The sequence below is a fragment of the Anser cygnoides genome, chromosome 4, assembly GCF_040182565.1.
Source record: "Anser cygnoides isolate HZ-2024a breed goose chromosome 4, Taihu_goose_T2T_genome, whole genome shotgun sequence".
Lineage (NCBI taxonomy): Eukaryota > Metazoa > Chordata > Aves > Anseriformes > Anatidae > Anser > Anser cygnoides.
The window spans coordinates 48,985,420-49,010,824 of NC_089876.1; the positions used below are offsets into that span (position 1 = coordinate 48,985,420).

The 25,405-nt window shown below is 37.9% G+C and overlaps 1 long non-coding RNA gene across 10 annotated transcripts in view; it reads left to right on the forward strand.

The window, feature by feature from the left end:
* Positions 1 to 25,405, forward strand: part of LOC106032282 (uncharacterized) — an 86,282-nt gene that overhangs the window by 3,550 nt on the left and 57,327 nt on the right. For 7 of the 10 annotated variants that reach the window (XR_010831141.1, XR_010831147.1, XR_010831140.1 and 4 more), the window contains exon 1: positions 14,285 to 17,967. The exons of 1 other annotated variant lie outside the window; for it this stretch is intronic. This is a non-coding gene — a long non-coding RNA (uncharacterized lncRNA). Of the gene's footprint in view, positions 1 to 14,284; positions 17,968 to 25,405 lie in introns of those variants that run through there. 2 more of the 10 variants (XR_007166099.2, XR_010831143.1) reach the window with 2 other exon arrangements.

Consider the following 25,405-nt stretch of genomic DNA (forward strand, 5'->3'; position numbering starts at 1 on the left):
AACATCAAGAGGGTGTTTTAGGATTAGCATCAGCCTATTGAAATTCATCAGAATAATTATTATATTTTTTTAGTAGAGCTCTTATCATTATTGCAATTAATTTTAGTTTTGTTTTACTCTTTGAAGGAGAAATATGATTATTATCCAGTATCCAGAACAACCCAATTTGCAAACTAATCAGAGTCAAGAGTCCTTTAATGAGTGCATATACATTCTAGTTAGGTGGTGAGAGTGACACCTCTTTCTATAATCCAGATTTTACTTCATTTATTTTTGAATCCTTGCTTTTCTGTAGTTAAGGCAAAGTTGTGGCAAAGTTTGTGTCTTCAAGGAAGCCTCTTTGATTTTGAAGTTCAGTGAATTGAGAAATGAATGACAAATTACTGATTTAAAGGCAAAGTTTCAGTTTTTAGAATAAGCAGCTTTTCTTTCTAAACACAAGCTCTTTTGGTGTGCTCAGAAAAGTAAAAATCTCTCAGATAATTACCACTTTTCATTTCCCCCTTTTCTATTGTGGTGTCCTTAGACATTACATTATTTCAGTTCTTTTTAGAGAACTTTATAGTGAAAAACAACCCTGGCGGAGGGCAGTGCAACACTGGCATAGCTGCATGCCATATTTTTTCCACTTTGCACCGCAAGAGAATGAATATAATTTAAAAGGTTTATCAGGCACTGGGTAAAGTGCCAAATCCCAGACAAGCCTTTTCTGAAGTCTGCACGTGCCAGGAAGGTAATGGATAATGGATTGGTAGTAAACTGTCATGCCAGGGGAAAATACTGGCTTGACACAGAAGTCCCAAAAGGAAAAAGAAAAGCTGTAGCTTAGGAAGGCTATTGCCAACAAGCAATGAGATCAAGTAAATGAGTGCAGCTGCCAAGCAGTAATGTTTGTGACATTTTTATGGGTGTGAGTCTGTTTTTCTAATTCTGACTTTCCTAACTGAATAATATACCAAAGCTAATTTCTCCAATCAGGTATCCTGAGGTGCCTTCTCAGTGATCCTGTGATCACTAAATAGAAGTCATAGGAAAGGCAAGGATGAGATTTCATTGATGTGATTTCTCACAGGGCTGGATAAAACGCAGAGGTCTTACACAGAAGGAAAAATTCATTTTCCTCCCCTCCAGCATATTTTTTTCACAGAGAGCTATAGTTACATTCATGTTCATTCTTTATGTAACACAATCCATATTTTTATATTTCAGGTATGAAATATATTTCATATTTCAGGTATGTTTACCGTGTCACAAAACAATTCTACTTCAGCAGAAAGATCAGCACTAACTGCCTTGTTAGGTTGCTGTGCCATGATCAGAGAGAAATTACATAGGTTTTTGGCTGATGCGTTACAGCCCTACATTAAAATGCTAAAAAAAATATTTAAAAAAAATGGAAAGACAGACACATAAACACTTAATATGGCAGTAATCTTTTTATTTATTTATTAGGGATTGGGACACTATGATATGGTAGTGTATAATGTGTGAAATTCAGTTCTCCCCAACTGAAGAGAGTCAGTATGTAATACAGAAAGTTTTCAAACTGCACTCAGAACCAAATTTATAGAAAATGAAAAAGCCGTGAAAACTAAGAGAAAGATTTTGGTAAAATACTACTTTTATCTTTTTCTAAGACTTTTGTAGGTCTTCTAATACAAGTCATTAATATGCTTTAACTTCATTAAAAAAAATTTGATTTAAAATCTTACTTAAAAATTACTCTCTGTTGCTTTCTACATATATTGTAGGCACAGAAGCAGCCATTTTTTTTTCCCCCCTACCAGCCAAAGAAATCCAAGGAGAAAAAGAATAATCTAGACTCTACCTAGAACTTGAGATATGAACTAGATTTTCCATTCTACCAAATATTTCCAGGCAATTCCAGAATATATAACTTAGTTTCTGTCACACTTCAGCTTGGCTCAGCAGGGTTCACATACCTTACAAGACAGTAGTGAGGAAAACTGCAGAAAATGCTGTGGAGAGCTCAACTCTACAGTCACACACATGGTATAGACATCTTGTATAAAATCTTACAGAACTCATGGTATGGTATGGAGAGCCATATTTAAGAGGTGCTTGTGGGTTGGTTTTAATGATAAGTGGTAACACAGTTCCTAAATTAGCAGAGTATAATGGGTCCCACATAAAAGATATTAGTTTATTTATATTTAACCAGAAAATGCAGTTACTATTTTCTGTGATAAAAACTTGCTACATAATAACGAAGATGCTGAGTTTAACTTTCAGTGATTAGATGTGTAAGGGGCAATCTTACATATATTCATAACAGCTGAAGGACTTCAACTCTACCTCTGGAAGAGAGAAATTGGTACAGGTGAAGGGTTATTTTGCACATATTCCTAACAGCTGAAGACCTTCAGCTGTGCCAATTTCTCTCTTGCAGAAGCAGAGAAAAAGCAAATTTTCTCACACACTAGCCTGTCTTCCTTTGTATGCCTGTGCAGATGATAATTTGAAAGCTGAAAGTTAGTTTACCAGATCAAGCTAGTTTTTAAAAACTCTCCTGGAACTGGTGTTGCTGTACCTTATTCTGAGATTTCCAATTAATAAATATTTTAATTTGCTTCTCTGAAAAGTAATTTTTCTGCTGAGGGGAGTGTGTTGCAGACACTTCTGTGATCTGCCTATATTGATTCCTTATTAAGCCACAGTAGTTAGTAAAGATTTCCAATGTGTGTTTTTGTCTAAATATCATGATAAAATCTCTACTATATGTAACTGTTTTTGTTGCCTTTAATTACAGACTTGCTTCCTTTTCACTTTTAGTAGAGACTATTGTTCTCCTGTTCTCTTGTTTCATCTTAAAACAAAAAGTTGTGAATATGAGGGTAACGTAACTTGCAATGTAATGTATTTACAAAATATTAGTGATATAATTTACTCCTAAGTAAGAAACAATGAATCAAACTTGTTTTTAGAATGCATGATAGCTCATTCTAAAAATTTTGAAGGGTAGGGATATATTTTTCTCAATTAGTTTTTATCTTGGCCTGACCATAGCCTTAGCCATACCTTGAACTTTTGCCTTACCTTAGCTATTTCCTTTGCACAAACATATCGCTTCAGACTCTATTTTTATTTTTAAAACAACAAAATACAAAAAAAAAATCTTTGTATTTGCTATAAACCCCAATAAAATTAATATCTGGCACTCAATAAATGAACTGTCTTTCTCACAAAACTCAGTATGTTAAAAACATTGTGTTGTGCAACTTCACAAAGGAAAGTGTGTGAGAGTTATTTTTAAAGAGTTTATCTGCCTAAAGTGAATTTTTTTGTACACCTAGAAATGAGCAATAGTGTAATAAAAAGTACCACAGTTTAAAAAGATGTGAAGGGTTAAATAATGTTCCTTCTACCATTTTCTGCAAGCCCAGGTGTGAGAGGTTAATGGTGATTACTGCAGTTTTAGGCTGCAGGCTGGAGTTAGTTTGTTTCAGCCTAAAGCTGGGAAAGGCTTTCCTCCTCTCAGTCTCTTCTTTTATGCAACATCTTGAGTTTTCTGGAATGAAGAGTTGCAGTATCAAAATGTTTGCATTTGGAAAACTGAAGGTTTGATTTATTTACTTTTAGTGGTGGTGTTGGTAGCAGCAGCTTGTGTTTTGTTTAGGGGGCAACGGAAAAAGGAGCCAGTGTTGGAGAGACATCTCAGGACTTTTATTAAAAATGCCAGAGGTAAGAAGAAAGGTAAATCTAGGTTATACTTGGCAGGTGTGTTCTGAGGAGAGCAACTTTTTATTTACATGGGCTTAGTGCTCAAGCATTGGCAGTACTGTAAATAGTTGGAGCAGTGGAGCTTGGCTGGGACATAGGAATCCTGGGTTTTGCACTTGTGTCTTGTTCTGGCTTAAAAAAACTTTCATATACTTCTGGATTTGTGAAACTCAATTCTTATGATCCGAGGTCTGCTTTCAGTCAAAATCATCAAGGCTAAAGAATGCAAATTGTGAAGGTCTATCCAAGTGCTAGGTGCAACTTGTTTTAATACAAAGCAATTTCTCAGTTCCTGTGTAAGCTACATCTGTATTTACCACTTTATAACGGCTTAATTATCAAAGGTTTTGCCTGGTTTTTCCTGTAGAATACTCTAAACCTTCCATTTCCACTTCCACTATTGGTTGCATTAAAATGTATACAGTCAGCTAGCATCCCTGGTGACTTCCTTGCTGTACAGTAAAGCAATTGCTTTCCTCCTGCTTGTATGCACACAACTTTAAAAACTACTAATAAAAATGAGGGGTTCAACAGACAATTATTTCAGTGCTACTGTAACAATCTCTATGTGCAAAAGTTTATTTATTTATTTATGCCATTGGCACTGTTGTTAAAGAAAAGCTCTCAGGTGCTGCGCTATGTTTTTACCAAGTCAAAGAGAAATGATCCTTGGAAGGTGCATTGCTCTTTATTAGACACCTACCATATAGCCTGAAGAATGAGAATTAGATTAAATGCTCACAAAAACTGATAGTGTAGTCTGTTGTATATAACTGTATTGTCCAAGATTCTGCTTTTCTTTTTTTTGCCTTCAGACCTTTAGAAACAGTATTATATTGCTAGGGATTGACCATTTAGTGGTGGCATTGTATTTAGAAAATGAAATTGCATTAGCTCTAGCTGCAGTTTGATTATGCTCTTTTCATCTAGATGCAGCAGTTTGCCTATAATGAAATTTTCTCAGGTCCCTCCTCCACCTCCCCAGTCTCAAACTTTCAGGACTTCTGCGCTGCTCTTAGCGTTTTCTCAATGGTTTTTGTGTTTAAGATGGCCAAGAGGGAAAAACTCTTAAATGCAAGAGGAGAGCCATCTGACCACTGTTCTGTGCGTGTACCTAAACATCTGGTGGGAAGTCTTCTGATGAGACTGAACTGTTGGATGTGGGGAGCAAATGTTGTCTCTTCTAGTAGCTTGCCTACATTTTTTTATAGCACAGATGCTACACTACTAAGCTTATCCTCCTTTGCTTAATATTGAGCTTTCTGGATCCATTTGCCACACTAATGGAACTGTGCATGTAATCTTATAAAAGAATTAGCCCTGCTTTCTTTTCACCTGCAAAACTTAGAAATGATGAAGTAATAGGGAAAGTTGTGGAGACAAAAAAAAAATCTGTTCAGACTGAAAACTCAGTAGCAGAAGATCATTCTCTTATTCTTATTTTCCTCCCTTCTGTAGTTTAAATCATATGCTTCATTGTGAGTTTTGTGATCTGGTAACCCTTTTTTTTTTTCACCCAATAAATCCTTACCAACAGTAAAAACTCAAGATGGAGAATACCCTTCCGAATCTATGAATCTCTGAAATCAAGGAGAAGTCTGCTTGTTAGATTATATATTTCACAGATGAAAACTGTCTAATTTGTGGCTCAGTACATCTTGCCAAAAACACTGTAACACTTCTCCCCAAGACATAATCCCAGTTTTCTTAAGCTTTTTCAAATAAATAGGATTCCTTTAATGTCTTTAGAGGCATTGAAAAAATAGAGCAATTGTATTCATAGGGAAGCAGTGTGAGGTTTCAAATACCACAGGGACTGGTGTTTTCTAGTTTCTTTCTGTGTGCCATGGTGATCTGACAGAATGTGAGTAGCTGGTAAGTGAAGGCACCTGCTAGAAATTCGCCCCCCCCCCAAAAAAAAAATAAATTGGATTTCTTTTCCAAAGCTACTCTTTGGTTCTCTGCCAGGGAGCTTTCTCAGTCAGTCTGGTTTTGTTCAATTGAAATCAGACATGTTTATTTCATGCATTTTCCATGTTGAGGTGATATGGCTTACAGATGGCTCACTGGAAAAACAAAGAATGAGGCCCTGGTCATTAATACTTGCTGAGGGGAGAGTACATTGTTGCCTAAGAATTTGGGATGCAGTTTGAAATTGGTTTCAGACATCGTTCATGGTTTTATGATTGGTTGTGCAAAGTAATCAGAGGGTTCTGTGGTGGATATGTATTGTACTTAGAGATGGGATTTGCTGTGTCATTTTGAGAGAAAGGGTGGTGAGTCACCTCGAGGTCACTGGAATTGGGCAAATGTTGTATATACAATTCTTGTGGTCATCCAGATGATATTTTAGACTAACCAGACTGTTCTTGAATGCCTGACTACTTGATCTGGGTATCTGATGAAAGAATGAAGAATTGAGGTCTGTAATCATTTTATGAGGCACTATATGTTAACTAGTGTTAATGGTGCGGAGGGAAAACGATAACCAGTATCTGGTTGCTAAGAATGATAATGAAGTTATAGACTACAGGGAATGTTATTAAAGATCAGGTTGGGCTTGGACTTAATTACTCTGTTCTTTTAAGCATATTATACTTAAAATAAAACTTATCAAGACTGTTTTGAGCTGTTCTAACTTGGAGAACAAAAAGAAAACTTATAAAGGGACAGTAGTCTGTCAATAGATGAAAAAATGGGAAAAGCTTATTATTTTGGTGGTTTTTTTTTTTTGCTTGCTAGAGGATACAAGCCTGCTAGAAAAGTAGAAGAATATTATATTTATGTATCTCCATATATACATATGTACAAGTGTTTAGATTTCTAGCAGTAATGGATTTTTCTCAGATTAGCTGGGGTAGATGATACTTTTTGCCATTTATTGGAAAGACCAAATAAAATAGTAAGGTTATAAATAAATATATATAAAATAAATATAATATATATTATAAATATATGATAGGGCCTATTCAGAACCTTATAAGAACTTTCTCAAATGGTAATTGTTCATCAAACACAGCATATGTAGGCTTTGGTATGAAACAGCCTTTCAAAAAAAAAAAAAAAACTCATGCTGCCTAAATTTTTGTGAGAATCAATCAGTTGTATATTTTCTTAAGCTTTTAAAAGAATTTCAACAGCATGATTCAAACTGTCACAACAGTGGTAGATGTCCTTTATAGGATTGCACTCTGCAATAATTTTCCCTCTGTGCAATTAGGATGTTGGGCATTGTTAGTCTCAGTGGGCTTGGTGAGTGAAAATGGAACATCGTGAAAACTGAATTCCAGAGCTGTCAAATCAAGTCAGTATTAACTCTTGTTTGATTCTGCGTTATAAAAGTCTTGTGTCATGCCAAAGGTAGCAACAGCTTTCTTGATTGCTCCATGAAACCATGTCATAGTTTGTGCCACCAAAAAACTAAGCAGACAAGCAACCTAAGCAGAAAGAGAGAGGACTGTCTGTGGGGATTTTTAGCACTTCATTACTTCATTTCAAAATTACTAGTTATTATATCAACCTTGGCTGAGAATTTCATTAAAGCAATGCAGAGAGCTTGGAAGCTGAACTAAGCCTGACTGATATAACTGCCAAGTACATTGTAACCTTCTGTTTTGTAAAGAATAGCTTACTGTGATCTATTACACATTTTTAAACCAGGAGAAACTTCTAAGCACCTTGCTGCATGCAGGCTTTATTGATCTGAACCCTAGTAACTTCTGTGCAGAATTGAGAATGGATTTAATGCTGAAAACCATTCAGAGTTGAACTCTCAGGACCAGACTAGGCTTCCAGATGGATGTAGTGGTGGCCCACACTTAACAGCAAGAAAAATTCATCTTGCATCTGGAGATACTATAACAGGCCTCTGGATTTCAATAAGAACATAGAGGTTAACAGGGTAAAAGAACTGATGATAAAGAAAAACAATAGCACTCAACTGAATATTCAGAGAGGCACTTGGTATCATGGACAGTAAGGCATTTCATAGTCCTTTTATTGTGTTTGTCAAGTTCAAATCTGTGTAGTCAAAGTACATCTAGCCTGTTTTTCAGAATGGCTTGCAAATGGGTATGTTTTTCAAGCGGGACTTTTTAAAGAATTTCAGACTTGCAAACCAAACACCAAAGAACCTTGCAGTTGCTATAAAATATCTCAGAAGTGTTAATGTGGGAGAAAAAATAACATAATTATGGATCAATGGAAGATGTTGAAAACTATTTTTCATATATAGTTTTAAAGGATAAATATAACCAAAACTAATAAAACATCCATACAGACATATATGTATATATATATATATTATTTTTTTTTTCAGTGGAACATCTACAAGCTATACGAGAAGCAAAGCCAATAATTGTCTGGCAAAATTCCATTTACTAGTCATTGAAAACTAAAGATCTTTCACTGAAAGGTGAGGTAAGCGCACAGTCTGAGAAGAGTATCGTAGGAGGGTAAGCAAAAATTGCTGAGGGGAGACCAAGAAATGTGTTACACTGGTTTAGTCATTGGTCTTTCTTATTTGAAGTGCTTTAGTTTCCACAGAGCCTATAAATTCTTTCTTGAAGATTCAATAAAATTATGTAGCCCTATAAACATCTGAGCAGCACATCAGACTGTGGTCAGAAGTTTGGGTCTATGAAAGAAAGAAAATAATTAAAATGATTTCTTGAGAAGGAAGAGTAGACTGAATACTTTTGCAGAACCTTAGACGCTTTCATTACTGGTATTATGGGATGAAGGTCCTCTTGTGGTGGGATAACTTTCCCTCTCCAGCAGAAGCAACTGACAATAAATGAAACTTCTGAGGAAATGGGACTGCCAAAAAAAAAAAAAAAAGGCAATAGAAAACACTTGAAATGCAACTCTCATTTAATATCCACAAGGAAGGTCAGTAGTGGATATAGGATCCTCATTACATCTGAATCCATTTGCATGGGAAGGGATGGTGAGAAGCCATTCTTCTTGTTGGTCTCAGAACTCTCTGACTGGTGTCACTGCTCTGTCCCCACAGTCTAATGATGTTTCACCTAAGTTGATTTGGAACCTATTGAGTTCTTTGACAATAATGTTAAAAGGAATTCAGCTGTGCCGTATGTGGGTTTGGTGGTTTATTTTAAATGATGGAGAGTAAAGGTGGCTGCCGTGTGGAGGGTTCTTTTCAGTGACTTCATTGTATAAAAAAACAGAGCTGGCATTGCATTACTGTTAGCAGCAACAGGAGAGGAAAGAGCAAAATGGTGTAATTAGCCATCGAAGAAAGCTTGAGAAACTTTCTAGCTGAGTATGTTAACAGACCTAATGTGAAGTTTAAGATTTAAAAAGTGTGTGTGTGTATATATATATATACTTGCCACAGGAGAAGTATTCTACTTACTGTTGTACTGAAGAAGCATCCCTGTCAGTTGTTCTTAGCTCTTTGGTGAAGACCTTAAGCTCAGTCATCCAGTACACTTAGATCACCTTTGATGTAAAACTTTTGATGAAGTAAAGTAAAATAGAAATTACTGACAGATCCTTTTGTCTGATCCTCAGTGCTGATACTGGTAGCTGTATTTGCTCCAACTCATTCCAACTTGTCGCCTTTGTCCTCTCCTCTTCCCTCCAGTCTATTCAAGACAATGACTAAGAGCTAGAAAGACTTTGCATTTTGGAGAGCCATGTGCAAGTGGGAGGGAAAAAGGATTTATGATTTCATCCAAGTCGTTCCTAATGCAGAGTTCTCAAACATCATGAAGAACAACAACAAGACAAAAGAGCAACTATGGGTTTTAAAATTGGTGCTTTTGAAGGTATCACAATCTAAAACCTGCTATTCATGAGTCTCAAATTATCCAGTATGGAATGTGTCTTAAATGACATGGTCTCAAGTATAGTGTGTTCAGGCTCATGACATTTGGACCAAGTATCAGATGGAAAACATATCTTCAAAAACAGTAACCCTTCTACATCCAACGCAGAAATTCCATTAAATTGGCATATCTACACATACACTGCATTGGTGAATTGTACTATGTCCAGGAGCTTGGAGGATCTGAAGAGGTATAATTTGCTTTGTACCACAAGCTCATTAATTTATTTAAAAAGATAAAATAATTTTAATTAAAAACTAGCCCAGTGCTGATTCTGTAAAAATCTGTAAGTCTATACATGTCATGTATGTCTTCATTTTAGACTGTGATACAGAGGTGCCTGACCTGGAGAACAAGGTAGCCAGGTATTAGAAGACTATCTCAATATTTTACATTGTGAATATGGTCATATAAATTCATTTTGCTCAGAGCAATACTTATGTGCTACCTGATTTTTTTTTTTCCCTAAACCATTGGAAAACCCCATGTTTTTCAATCAGGGCAAAAAAGCGAAGCGTTGTTTAAGGAAAATCACTTCACTTAAGGACAAAACATTTCAATAAATATGTTGGCATTAGGATAAAAATTAGAGCATGGTTCTCTGTCTCCTATGAAGTTGTCTTCACCTCTTGCTTCCTCTTCCTCCTCCTCTTTACATTCTCCATTGTCCTGGATCTTGAACTGATCTGAACTGTGGTAATACAGGACACTTTGGGCAGGGTTGGTGTCATGGGCTGAGCTCTTTCAGTAAGAGAACATCAGTGGTCTGTGCAGTAGTCAGCTCAACAAATCCGTAAGTAGGGCAGTGTATTTGTTTTCTAGGTTATAATAAATCAAATATGCTGTGTGTATTTCATTATATTCTGTGGATTGATTTCTCAACCTCCCAGGTTAGGTCTGATCTAGTCTCCCCAAACACACCACCAGTGGAATTGATTTTAAAAGATCAAATATATTATGTTAGCATTGTAAGTACCTCTTGATATGACTTTGGAAAAATCTATGTGACCTACAAGCACAAAATAAGAAGTCTGTTTCCAACTGGAAGTCTTTTACCTGTATGGGCTGAGAAGGAAAGTGATACTGAATGCTTTTGTTCAGCACCTCTCTGAAATCTTTCTTATGTAGTATCCATGGAGATCTTTGCTCAGAGGGGCAAGCATTCAGCAGCTTCCACAGAGAAAATTGCAGTGCTTCTCTTCAGAGAAATTGGATAAGATACTCCTCCCTTTCCATGCTCTCAGATTGCCTCATTGGGAGCCTGCAGTTTTTATACTGCTACTCAATAAATGTGATTCCTGTACAAGACATTCAACTCCAGAGGGTATTAATAATCAATAGAATCTATAGATACAAGACCGAAAAATGTTTATTTTTTGTCTGTGTTCATTTCCTTCTTATTTCAAAAGAGAGTTGAGTGGATCATTTAGGACTAAGCTGTCTCCCCCTGAGGACATTTACTGCAGATATTTATGCAAATACTTTTTTTTTCCTTCACAAAAAATGAAAAGGGCACCAGATGCCAGCAGCTGTGATCTTTTCTGTGACACTGGTAAAAGGCAAGGTGGTATATAGGTCAGGCTGACAGTTGGAATTGATGATCTTGAAGGTCTTTTCCAACCTATATGATTCTTTGATTGTATGTCCTGATTTTTCATTATATGCATATAGGCATTTTTCTTTGGGTGAGTACATCTATAAAATCTCATTCAGATCTGTTATCATCAGTTACACCTGGATCATGCAGGTCAACCAAAGCGCCTAGGACCTTAGGTATGTGCAGTGAAGAAGAAACACGTGACCTAGCAATTGCAGAGACCAGAGATAATGGGATCTTAACATTTGCTGGGAAGTAGTTTTTAGAGGGAATAGTTAGAAGGATTTATCTTGTAGTTTTTAGAGTTCTCATTCTGTAAGGTGTGGAGCTCTGTATACAATGCAGTGCTGATGAATTCCCAACTACAATGCTTACCCATGAAGTGATGTAGAGTGGTTTAGCGGAGGAGAGGTCTGGCAGAGCACTAAGCTTTCCAGAGGAATCGGTCTCATGCCGCAGCTCTGTGTGAAGTGTGCTTTTCTTTGCAAAGTGCAGTTGCTACAAACAAGATGTGGGTTGCTTGCGAGGCAGCTCCCAGAACTGACGGGTGTGTGTATGATGGGGCTGTTGCTGTGGGAACTAATGAAGTTCTAAAGTCAGCAGTAAGATTTCTTTCTGCTTTGATCCCCTGGAGAGGATGAGCAAGTCCTTTTCAAATGCAAATCTTCAATGCGTAGCCTGTGTAGAGGGAATAAAGATGGGAAGGAGAATAAATCTTTATAAAGCTCCAGGCATTTTCATATTGGTTGTGCTACTGGTGCACTTCTTTAACCTTTATTTTTTCCTACTTCTGCACAGGGTTACATTGAGTAAGCTCTGCTATGCTAAAATCACTCTGGAAGTGATTTTTCTATTCTGTGTGCAGGAAGTTTGTGGTTTTGGCGGGAGTCTGCGTTCTTCTTTCCTCAAAGAAGGGGAAGTGAAAAGCTTCCTGCTACCCCAGAATGAACAAGGGAGATTTTTATCTCTTTGGGAGGAACTTTGCCTGTGCTAATACGGAGCTATCTTCTGGGTTTGGGGGAGTTACACTTGTCCATATTGCTTCTCTTCCTCTGCCTATGAAAACTCATACCTTATGGTTTCATCACAACCTAACATTGAATTGCAGACATTCCACTTTAGAAAGTTTTTTCTGAACTTTCTGAAAGTTTTTTTTCTGCAGAAGTATCTTGTTCTGCAGCTTTTCATCTGTGCTAAACTACTGATTGCAAACTACATTCTTGCAACATTTCTGAAATAGTTATTTCTGTGCAAAAGCCTGTAAAATGCCAAGCACCTTTCCTGCAAAGAGGTACAGCAGCCTAGGATTTAGGCGCCAAACTGTTTTCAATAAGATGATGCCTGCCTGATGTTCTAAAAGCTGCCTTCTATACAAAAGGCTTACAATTTACATATTTTTAGGGAAAATAAAAGTCTTAACAGCCAGGTCAAGATTGCAGTGGAAGAAGGGATAAGTCAAATGTTGCTTCTGTTTTCCCCTAACCTGGTAGTGGCTGTCCCATGAGCTCTTTAGAGTCCATCAGCCTGTAGGTCTCTATTTCACTTGCCAGTTACTGTTCCTTGAACCAGATTTCTGGAAACGGGCGGTAGTGAGTAAATGCGGAAGAGAGCAGAGTTAGTGGAGGTGTGATGCCATTGAGTGCTGCAGCCTAGAGCCTTAATTCAGACACAGTTTTATAACCTCTCCTTGAATTGCTTAAAACCTCTGTGGCTTGGATCTGTGAAGAGGGAGCAAATATTGTCTGGCTTGCAGATGGAGTAATTGTGAGGGGTCTATTTGCGTGAACTCTCACTGGATGAAAATGTGTGTTTTGCATGTTTGGCTGTCGCAAGCACAGCTGTGCAGCGTTCTTGATTTTGGGGGTTAACATCAGGATTTCACTGCTGTAGTTCCACTGACTTCAGTGGCATGACTTCTGCTTCTCAAGGGAATTGAGAAAGGAGCAGGACCAACTAGTTTTAAAGTTGCTTTTCACTCTAGCTACTAAGTAGGTCGTGACTTTCTCTTACCATCTGTTTCCCATAAAAGCCCTGGCTGCCTTGAGTGCTATATGATAGGCTGTCTGGAAGCTGGAGACAAAGTGCATGCACTCTGCTAGAAAGACTTTCTGAAATATCTTGTATACAGTAGCTAAAGTTGCCACATGCTGCTTATGCTACAGTGTCTGTATGCGGTCACATTTACAGTGTTCACACTGCAGCATTCACAAGAAAGCCACGTAATGATGAAAGGGCTTAAGTGCATACAGAATGATGTAAAAACAAGTTAAAAATAAACTTATGCAACATCTAAGGAGTGGAAAAATCCAAAGGGCTGTGCAGGACAATGCAAGCCTGTATTCTCGTGGATGGAGGTGGGGAAAGGAGAACTAAACACATGTCAAAACAAACACACTGAGGGATATGAAAAATGTTCTCTCCTACCACATTTATTTTCTGTAACAGAAACCAAGGCTGAGAATTGAAAGAAAACAAGTCTAAGTGTTTCATCAATGTAAAAGTTTTCAGCATGTAGAAAGTAATAGTTAAAGAGTAATCATCCAAAGCCAGCATTTTACTAAGTCATTTCATTAAATTTCATGTTTATTTTACATTTGACCACAATAAACTACCAGGTATGTTGCTATGGGTTCTGCTTGTTTCTGTGTGTTTTCCCCTGTTGTCTTTTTGCTAATGGTTATAAAAGCACAAGTCTGGAAGATGATCACTTGTACCTGAAAATCACTTTCAGCAAAGAACAAATACATTTATTAGGTTTCTTAGTTGTGTTTTTTTTTCTTTTAAACTATACCTTTTTCTTTTTTTCTTTCTTTTTTTTAATTTTTTTTCCCCACCCACCCCTGCTGAATTCAAGGCAAAATGTATGAGTTTCTGTTATCAGTGGGTGCTATTTAGCATTCATATTTAGTATTCAGATCATCTTCCAGTCTTTCAGTGTAGGTGCCTTGTAGCAACTGTTGTGGTTTCCCCTTCACGGGGCTGAAAAGGTTTTGTGCTGCATGCAGAGTGTGCGTCACTGGGACAGCATAGCTCTCATCAGTGGCTTTCCAGAAAGGACATCCTGCTAATATCTCCAGGAAGAGAGGGAGGAAAGTTTGCAGAAACTATTGCCACCATGTAGTTGAGCTGCAGACCAGACAGATGAGCTGCTGGGTGTCTGACGCGTTCTCTCCCAGCCAAGGCGTGGGGCCAAGGTATCTGACAGCACATCCTTCATTCGCTACCCTAGGCCTGATGGATCAGCCTGCTGGTCAGGCGTCAGGACTACCACTTCTGTCTTATGAAGTGGTTTCCTGCAAGGTGCAGAGGTAAACTGAAATGAAGGACAAGGTCTAGGCACCAGGAGTTCAGGCTAAATCCTGCAATGTGTTTAGTTACCTTTATAAAAAAGCAACTAAATAGCCAAGAATTCTGGGCTTGACCCAATACCAGTTAAAATCAGTGGACTTTCTGATCAACAAAAATCATCAGGCCTAATGGAATTTGTAATGGCTTTGAAATACAGAGATTTAGAAATCCACGTTCTTGCAATTTACCCAAAACAAACAACAACAACAACAGATTTGAAAACTACAGAGATAATTTCGCATACATAGGTGGTGGTTTGTTTGTTCGTTTTAACCTGTGTGTAAACTTTAATAAATTGCTTTATCTAACTTCAGGGTGGGCAGCAATAATCTCTGGCGTGGAAGAATGAATTTTTGAAGAAAGAGGATGAGCATAAAATCCTTTCATCTATGCTCTTGCATGGCTTCCACCATCTGACATATAGATATTGTAGCTGGGGGGACTACATGATGTTTGAAGTTTTCTGTGGTTTGTTTGTTTGTGTTTGTCTGTTTGTTTTGCATACAAAGCCCTTTCTAAACAGACAGAGCCTTGCGTGGATGGATCAGAAAAAGGCAAACATCTTGCTGAAAAAAACTGTCCTCTCTGCATCTCAGTGATGTTGAGACTGCAAGGCTTTTATAAAGAAAAGCTGATGAGTAGAACTTTTGAGTACACATAAGCACATAATAAATCTAAATGTGAACTCTGCAATATGACCCACTGTATAGCAGGGTGGATCTGAAAGCTTATAACTTTGTGATCTGTGGAAGGATTTTGCAATCCATTCTCCAGTTCTGCATCTTGAATTAATTGGCTGTAGTTTATACTTACATTTTGATTATGGAGCACTTGAGTAACTTACATAGCAGCACAGCAGCTAGATTTATAGTGGAGATGCATTAATCCTTGTGAGATAAATATCTAAAATCCTATTTGTAGTCCCAGTGGAAGAAAAATAAGTGGGAAGGTGAGAGGGGTCTGGCTGTATATTTAGTCTTTAACAGCTGCATGATAGATGAATGGGAGCAACTTGGTAAGGAGGAAAACTCTAACTAGATTATATGAATTTCTATGTTCCCCAGATTTGTTCTGTGGAATTATTCTGAATATTTCATTGACAAATATACACTGAAGTAAATAAGATCTGCCTTTTGTTTTCTGTAATAATCATCCTTTTTTTTTACCCAGAGATATTTGATCTGAACCCATCATGTTAACAAAATGCATTTAGCAACTATTATAAAACTAAGCAAATTATTTGAGGGCATAAATGTCATTTTATTTTTTAATTAAGCAAATCTGAATTTCAGTTAAATATCATGCAAAACTTAGGGTAAATAAATCTGAAGAAGCTCCTTTGGACATGGCAGGGAGGTGGTGAATGACAAGGAAATATCAGGGTCCTCTGCTGTCAATGAGATCTATGAGGCTTCACACAAAAGCCTCAGTAAGGGTGAGGGGGGAATCATTTTTTTGCAGTGTCCTGTAGCTTTTCATTAGATATAGAATTATTTTCCAAGCATGCAGGGGGAGAGTTAAGGATCTGTCACAAAGTGATGTTATTGGCAACTGGGGAATAAATGCCTCTGCAAGCAGGAGAAAGGTGTGGTGGTTTAATTTGGGGGCAATGCATTCTACCTGTTGGATGTGGCCAATTCATGAAGCTGTAACTGTCCTGTTTATCAGATCTGCAAATCAAGATGGTATTCATGCTAATTGGCGCTTCCTCCTAGAGCATATGTGTTGTGAGAATTGTAAGTATTTCGGTGCAAGGCTGCAGTCTCTCTCACAGGTGCAACAGGGAGTTTGGTTTCAAGGAGTCTGTAATGGTACCACAAAACATATTTGGTTTTAAGAAATGATGGCTTTCTGGCTAAGCCTTGATTAAAGTGAAAATACTAATTATTCCTAAATTAAAATTTCTTTTCTGGGATTTTCTAGAGGCACAAGATAGATGTGCTCTTCTTAACTGCTATGGAGCTGTTCTTCTCTTCCTGTGGTCCAGTTCAACTACAGTTACATACACTGAGCAGCACCTCCTTTTTGTTGTTATTAACTTTCCATTGATCTACCATCTCTGTCCTTCTAGAAACATTGATTTATCAGTAGAAATATGGGTTATTTTTGACAAAAACATGTCATGATATGTGGGGTGATTTGATCATGCCTTTCCCTGTACTAAATTTCTTGTTACAGCTGTGCCTATGATTCTTACATTTTACCAAGTTTCTCACTAATATTCCATGTTTAAATAGAGGTCCTTCCACACTCCTTTAAACTCTTAAGGCTGACCCCAGGGCTCTCTCCCAAGTGACTAGCAAAAATGACAGATTTGTTGTTTAGAAAACAGTGAATGGAGGAGACAGAGAGGATAGAGTATTCCTTCCCACCTAAATAATAGTAAATTCTGCTAAGAAAATGTTTTGTTTTGTTTTGTTTTTTTCCAGGCCCCATTTAGGCAAAATAACTCTTCATGTTGCATAACCATCTCCCTGTTCCTTTTCTCAGTAGATAGAAAACAGAAGGGCCACATTTGGTATACTGGCAAGAGATGTTTTACAGCAAAATCATTAACTGTCAATAAATGTTATTTAGAGTGGTTGTAGATGCTATATTTACCTGAAAATAACTGTATAGCAAAGGTGAAAAATCATTTATTTTACGATAGAAGCTGTATCAGTCTTGAGTTAACCTATTGGATTTATGTAAGCATGCACATGTATGGTTGATTATGGAGTTAGGATATATGTTGTGCTGCATCTTGTTTATCTGTTTGCCAGAATGAATTCTTTATGATTATATTTATGTACTAAATTACAGCTGGTTTTCAGGACTTGATATCTATCCTGAATGTATCTGCTAGTGTTCCTCTTTTTTTTTTTTTTTTTTTTTTTAATTCTGCAATTTGATATGCTTTGCCATGGAAAGAGGTTATACTTTAGGCAGAAATATTAATGTGTCTTATTTTCAGTACAGGGAGCAGGCTGATTCAGTTTTATTTGTTCTTAATGACTTTAAAGGCCATTGTAAAACAGTGAATTCAGTACTTGCAGGAAAAAAATTAGTCTGGCCTTAGGTGGAGTTTCTCTCTCTCCCCCTCAGCTACTCATACAGTGAAGTACTCTATTTTTCTCTTTGGTAATGGATTTCACAAAAAATAGTTTGGATACTGAGAACACACTGAACTCTTCCCCCAGTGTCTGGCTACATAAACAGATGACCTACCTGTTTATCACAGGCTCGTTCTCCAGATGTGACAAATTTCAATGAATCAGTGCTTCCTATTAAGCAATATCATCAATATTTAGAAGAGCTTGGTGGAATTTTCCATTGCTGTCTGTGGCAAAATGTTTATTTCCAGCATGTCTGGCAGACTTACTGCAGATGCCTTTCTGATAATGCTTTCTTTAAGAAATTGAAGGAATATTTTTGATATCTCAGGACAAGGTAATATTTGAGTATTTATGCATTAAGTTGTTGTTGTTGGTTTTTTTACTCTAAATAGCAATTATTATTGCCCCAAATATAAAAGGAATGGAACACTTACAGGTAGATTCTTCCAACAGCATATCAGGTTAAATATTGAAAAGCCCAAGTTGGAGGTCTTGTATTATGACCTTGATAATTTCTCCATTCCTGTCAGCAAAAAGTGTTCTTTTGCACAGTGTATCCTTTTCTTGTTAATTGGTGTACTCTGTTTTAGTCTGTGGTGGTATTTCTTGATCCTTTGTTCCTGTCCTATGTCCTATCTGAACCTTTATCTCTGCAACTAGAATGAGGAAAAAGCGTGAAACCAGCACTGTTTCAGGGATCTCCTTTCTTCTGTCATGGTGTTCAAATGTCTTAAAGTATCCACTGATTTGATATTGAAGGATCAATCACAACCTTTCAAGCAGTAATTGGCAGAAAATGTTCATGTCCACTTTTAGGTCTTAACAGAATTTTTAGGTCTTAGACTGAAATGAAATGGTTGCATAACATGACAGCAGTTATCGGATTGGTGTTAGTGTCTCCTCGCTTTTATCATGTCAGATACAACAGATTTCTGCATCAATTACTGTTTTCCATACATGAGTATCAGCATTTCTATCACAATATTTGTTCCCTGAATCTCAATTCTTTTTGCTATCAGATATCTTAAAAAGAAGTGTGAACAGCTTTTTCCATTTGCACTGTGGTAGGCTACTATTATCTAAAACAATTCTGGTTTTCAAGGTACAATGTTGTTTTATTTGCAATCTCCTATAGCCCCGTTCAGAAGTTACAGAAGTGATCCTGCAGTTATTTGTAAGGGAGGATCCTTATTGTGTAGATCCCCGTGGTATTGTTTCCATAGTATTGCTGTATCTATATTAGGTTATTTAGATGACAGAAGTTGTCCTAGGTAGATGAGGAATCTTGTTACTGGCAAATGTACCTTTGTTTTAAAGATTCAGGAATGGTTCCTACTGTAGTGTCTTCACTGTGTTTGCATGTTTGGCTGGTTACTACAGTGTCTTTGTCAACTTAACAAAAAGGTCAAGAGCTCAGTAGGCAAGAAAACTGCTTTGAGATTCCATTGCCAGGAGAAGGGGTAGAGGGAAGCGGGAACATCGTATTTTTGTGATCTCCATTGATTAAATTCCTGCAGGAGTGTTTCCTAGGACATGTTAAACAGTGGGAAGGGAAAGGGGTTGGGGGGAGGGAATGTGTATGTTTGTGCATAAATATGCATATTGTGGGATATTGGAAGCTACTTCTTATCTGTTTTTATCTCTTGATGTTTAAATGTACAGAAATTAATAGTGACTGGTTACTTTCAAAATGGGTCTTTGAACGTAGTAAGTCTGCATGCAGAAAAAATTTATAAATGGCTGAAAGTAATGTCAGGGTAGAAAGAGAAATGCTAGATAACCTACTTAGTTAAAAGAGCTTACTTCTTACTTCGTAGAAAAATATTTTGTATCAACCCGAACCACCTATTCTACGGTTTCTTTTGTGTGAGTTTGAATTTACCAACCCGTAAGCTGCAAACCAGTGAAGCTGCATGAATTTACCCTAGCTAGAATATCAGAACAACACAGGTTGCATGATGCTTACGGTCTCGTCGTAAGTGTCAGTATTATGCATTGTTTTTCAGCTGATGTCAGAGGTGCCCTAATGTAGCTGTCCTTCTCTCCTTCAGTTTGGTTTTCATAGCTCAGATCAACCATAAAAGCCAAGTCTCTTGCATGATATTCAGTGTAACTTTGATTTACACAGTTGACTCATTGATCTTACTTAAAGTTACTTGTATAACAATGAACTGAGAATAATTGAACTGAAGGCAGAGGAACCAGTGGATTTGGATGACTAATGAAGTCAATGAAACCAGAATGGATTGATACTTGAAAAAAAAGTTGTAATAAGACTGAACAAATTTTCTTGGGAAAGAATTTGATTAAATTAGTAAATTAGAGGTGTTCCTCTAAAACTCTTGTGTAACCAAGCACAAAGAAATGGGAACTTATGTCTTGGTCATAAGTTTATAAAGTGATAATTTTTTATATTTATATATATTTTTTTATATTTATATATATATATCATTTATTGATGATAATGTATACTATTTATACTTAAATGTTGCTTTATTAACGTGTTGTTTTATTATAGAAGGCTGTTTAACCCTGACCAGGACTGGCAAATTCAAAGATCAATTCACAATCAATTTTTTCCCCCTCTAATAATTTTGTTTGACTGTCAAATTGCTTTTTTAGATTGCCTCTTATTCAGTAACAAAGCACTTTGATAATTTAAAATTTGAAAAACAAGCCAGGGCTGTCAAAACATGATTTTGGTAAAGGTGTGCAAGATTCTTAACAACTGTATAAGATGTTACTTTTTTTTTTCCCCCTCATGTGTTTCATATCCATAAATTTACCTGATCATCACCATATTTTAATCTGTAGTTTTATAGACATCGTCTGGATTTTAATTAAGGGATTGGATGAATATGAAAGACTCTCCTCTGGAATATTTCCAATTTTTATTTCATCAGAAAGTATATAGGCATAGTGTTTCCATATGTTTTGTAACATTTTGCGATAATCTGAATGATGGTCATTGCCATGATATCATTGCTTCATGACATCAAATTGTGATCAGGTGGTAATTTAATTAAAGGGAAATACTGTAAATTCTTAATTCAGTCATGTACTGAGAATGCATGAAATGTCTTAAGCATAATGTGTCCTTAAATCATACCTGATTTTTGTAGTTTACATTACAATTTTCTCGCATCTATAGCTTTTTAATTCCATAGTCTCTGATAATTAGTGGGTTACATGGATTGCTACTTAGAGAACAGTCTTTTATTTATTTACTTGAATTGCCACAAGACCTAAATTTAGAAGAAAACACAATGAATTTATTTTTACCTCTGAATGATTGCAATTTCTTCTGAGCCACTGCAGTCAGTTGCTTTATTTCTAGGAAGCTGAGTGTCAAATGTAGAATGTCATGACATATAATGATACTGGTGCAGCAAAGCTTTTTGCCATATTGGCCTTAGATCATTGTCACCAGACCCCCTTCCAAAGTGGTATCGGCTGGACGCCATGCCTAATTCTTCTCAGTAGTGTGTTAGGATAAATGAAGACTGAAATGATCAGTGTTGTACCTATAACTGTACTGGTGTTACCCTTACTGGAGGAAAGAGGCTTTTGCCTGAAAATTGTGATAGTTCAGCATTGGGTACTTCCTTGCTCTGCAAGTGGTTTCTTTGGTTGGTTGGGCTTTTGTTGTTTGTTTTCTTTTCTTGGAGTATGCTTTGTTTGTTTGTTTTTGATGGTGTTTTGTTAAATTTTTTTGCCTTTGTTTGGGGGGGGGGGGGGGATTGGATTGTGTAGGTTTTTGTTGTTTGAGTAGCCTGTGCTGTACTGATACATCTAGGATAGGAGTCAGAATAATCTTTCTGTGTAGTTCCTGCATGTTAATTGATCTTAAGTACAAACTTTAACTAGAGCACTACTAAGCCATATATTAGTGGTTTGCATGTGTGCAAGAAAGATTCAGTAGTTTTCATAATGGACTGTCCTGGTTCCAGTTAGGACAGAGTTAATTTTCCCTCATAGTAGCTGGTAGGGTGCTATGTTTTGGATTAGGATGAGAAGAGCGCTGATAACATGCTGATGTTTTAATTGTTGCAGAGCAGTGTTTACACCAGGCCAAGGACTTTTCGGCTTCTCGCTCTGTCCTGCCAGCGAGCAGGCTGGGGGTGCAGCAGGAGCTGGGAGGGGACAGACCCAGGACAGCTGACCCAAACTGGCCAAAGGGGTATTCCATACCATCTGACGTCATGCTAAACAATATATAGGGGTGGCTGGCCGGGGTGGGGGGGGCCGGCTGCTCGGGAATAGGCTGGGCATCGGTCAGCGGGTGGTGAGCATTGCATTGTGCATCACTTGTTTTCTTACACATTATTATTGTTAATACTATTATCATTATCACTATTATTATTATTATTGTTATTATTATATTCCTTATATTCCTTATATTATTATATTCCTGTCTTAATAAACTGTCTTTATCTCAACTCACCGGCTTCACTTTCCCGTTTCTCTCCCCCATCCCAGAGAGGGAGGGGGGAGGGTGAGCGAACGGCTGTGTGGTGTTTAGCTGCCAGCCGGGTTAAACCACAACAGTCCTTTTGGCGCCCAACGTGGGGCCCGAAGGGTTGAGATATCGACAAATCTGACCAGAGTGTGTTAAACTAAAATTGGTATAAGTATTGGACCTGCTTAATAGTTGCTAGTCACGATGTTGATTGCCTTAATCTCCAGTCTGCTGTACCTGTATTCCAAATTGAGTTTTATGGTGCGTTACTTTCTGTATGTGCTCCCTGTTGCACTGTTTATCCTTTCCGGGCCCTGGTTTAAGATTGTTATGGTACTGTGCGGTGTAGCAATGGCTTATGAAATGATGAAATATCTGGTCACGACTTTAACCTGGTATTTGTACTCAGCACTGACGGGTCCTGTCGTATTGTGGGAAAGCATCGGAGATGGAAAGCTGCTGTATGGAGTCCTACACGACGAGTTGCAGAAGCTGCTGAGGGAGAAGGTGAATCGAGTCAGTTTGCAGAAGTAAAAGCCATTCAGCTGGCTTTAGATATTGCTGAACGAGAAAAGTGGCCAGTTCTCTATCTCTATACTGATTCATGGATGGTAGCAAATGCCCTGTGGGGGTGGTTACAGCAATGGAAGCAGAACAACTGGCAGCGCAGGGGCAAGCCCATCTGGGCTGCGGCATTGTGGCAAGATATTGCTGCCCGGGTAGAGAACCTGGTTGTAAAGGTACGCCATGTAGATGCTCATGTGCCCAAGAATCGGGCTACTGAAGAACATCAAAACAACCAGCAGGTGGATCAGGCTGCTAAGATTGAAGTGGCTCAGGTGGACCTGGACTGGCAACATAAAGGTGAATTATTTATAGCCCGATGGGCCCATGACACCTCAGGCCATCAAGGTAGAGATGCAACCTACAGATGGGCTCGTGATCGAGGGGTGGACCTGACCATGGACACTATAGCACAGGTTATTCATGACTGTGAAACATGTGCTGCAATCAAGCAAGCCAAACGGTCAAAACCTCTTTGGTATGGAGGACGATGGCTGAAATATAAATATGGAGAGGCCTGGCAGATCGATTACATCACACTCCCTCAAACCCGCAACGGCAAGCGCCACGTACTTACAATGGTGGAAGCAACCACCGGATGGCTGGAAACATATCCTGTGCCCCATGCCACCGCCCGGAACACTATCCTGGGCCTTGAAAAGCAAGTCCTATGGCGACATGGCACCCCAGAGAGAATTGAGTCAGACAACGGGACTCATTTCCGAAACAATCTTATAGACACTTGGGCCAAAGAACATGGTATTGAGTGGGTGTATCACATCCCCTATCATGCACCAGCCTCTGGAAAAGTTGAACGATATAATGGACTGTTGAAGACTACACTGAAAGCAATGGGTGCTGGGACATTCAAAAATTGGGATACACATTTGGCAAAGGCCACCTGGTTAGTCAATACCAGGGGATATGCCAACCGAGCTGGACCTGCCCAATCAAACCTGTTACGCACTGTAGAAGGGGATAAAGTTCCTGTAGTGCACGTAAGAAACATGCTGGGTAAAACAGTCTGGGCTACTCCTGCCTCAGGAAAAGGCAAACCCATTCGTGGAATTGCTTTTGCTCAGGGACCTGGATGCACTTGGTGGGTAATGCAAAAGAATGGGGAAGTCCGGTGTGTACCTCAAGGGGATTTGATACTGGGTGAGAATAGCCCATGAGTTGAATTGTAGTATGTTAATTATTATATAATACTGTATGTCATCACTACCATAATTGCTATATATCATAGATGAAAATGGTGATTAATTAGAATATATTGGAAAGAGTGTAACCTGAGCATGACATAAATGGTATGGAATAAGGGGTGGATATCTGTCCTGGTTCCAGTTAGGACAGAGTTAATTTTTCCTCATAGTAGCTGGTAGGGTGCTATGTTTTGGATTAGGATGAGAAGAGCGCTGATAACATGCTGATGTTTTAATTGTTGCAGAGCAGTGTTTACACCAGGCCAAGGACTTTTCGGCTTCTCGCTCTGTCCTGCCAGCGAGCAGGCTGGGGGTGCAGCAGGAGCTGGGAGGGGACAGACCCAGGACAGCTGACCCAAACTGGCCAAAGGGGTATTCCATACCATCTGACGTCATGCTAAACAATATATAGGGGTGGCTGGCCGGGGTGGGGGGGGCCGGCTGCTCGGGAATAGGCTGGGCATCGGTCAGCGGGTGGTGAGCAATTGCATTGTGCATCACTTGTTTTCTTACACATTATTATTGTTAATACTATTATCATTATCACTATTATTATTGTTATTGTTATTATTATATTCCTTATATTCCTTATATTATTATATTCCTGTCTTAATAAACTGTCTTTATCTCAACTCACCGGCTTCACTTTCCCGTTTCTCTCCCCCATCCCAGAGAGGGAGGGGGGAGGGTGAGCGAACGGCTGTGTGGTGTTTAGCTGCCAGCCGGGTTAAACCACAACAGGACATTATTGGGACATAAATAGTGTTGCATTTTTGAATAGAATTTTCAATTCAGGATACTTCATGCTTGTTGCAATGACTCTTCTATCACGCGTTGGCCATCCTCGGCATATTAAAAACTTGTAGAGGCACTGTGGTGATACATCCAGTTGATATTGTTTAGTGTAATGCCAGCTTATTTTGAAATGAGTCCTAAAAAATAAATTTCAATGAAAATTATGACTTCTAAAAGTCTCATTTTGAAAAACTCACTTTCCCATACTAGAAAAATTGTCATTAAAAATATGTTTTAATGGCAGAATTTGTGTCAGGTAAATGTCCTTTATTGTCAAGTCATAAGACTTTCTTACCAGGAGAAAATGTTTCTTTCCAGTTCATAAGTGAAGTGAGACAGGTATTCTTATATCTTCTTTCATGGAATATTCATGGGGAATAAAGCCCTGTCTATCCAGTGTAACACAGAACATCCTAGGGCCTGCAAGATCTGCCCATTTCTTATGTTTTCTTTTTCTTCCAGGGAACTCATCTTGGCTTTAGTAAATGGTCAAAGCACTGTGCTAAAGTTATTAATATCCTAAGGAATTAAAATTTTTGTTTTATTTAGAAATATTAAGTTTTTTTTTTAAGTGATAAAACTTAAATGATTAAAATATCACAAAATTTGTGCAGAAGTTCATGATGTGTAAGCAAGCCGTTTCACATTTTTAAAGACCAACACTGATCTTCATGGTAAAATGAAAGAATAGGTAAGAATCTAACTTCAATTTCATATTTTGTCTCCATTGAAATGGAAACTTAATGACTATC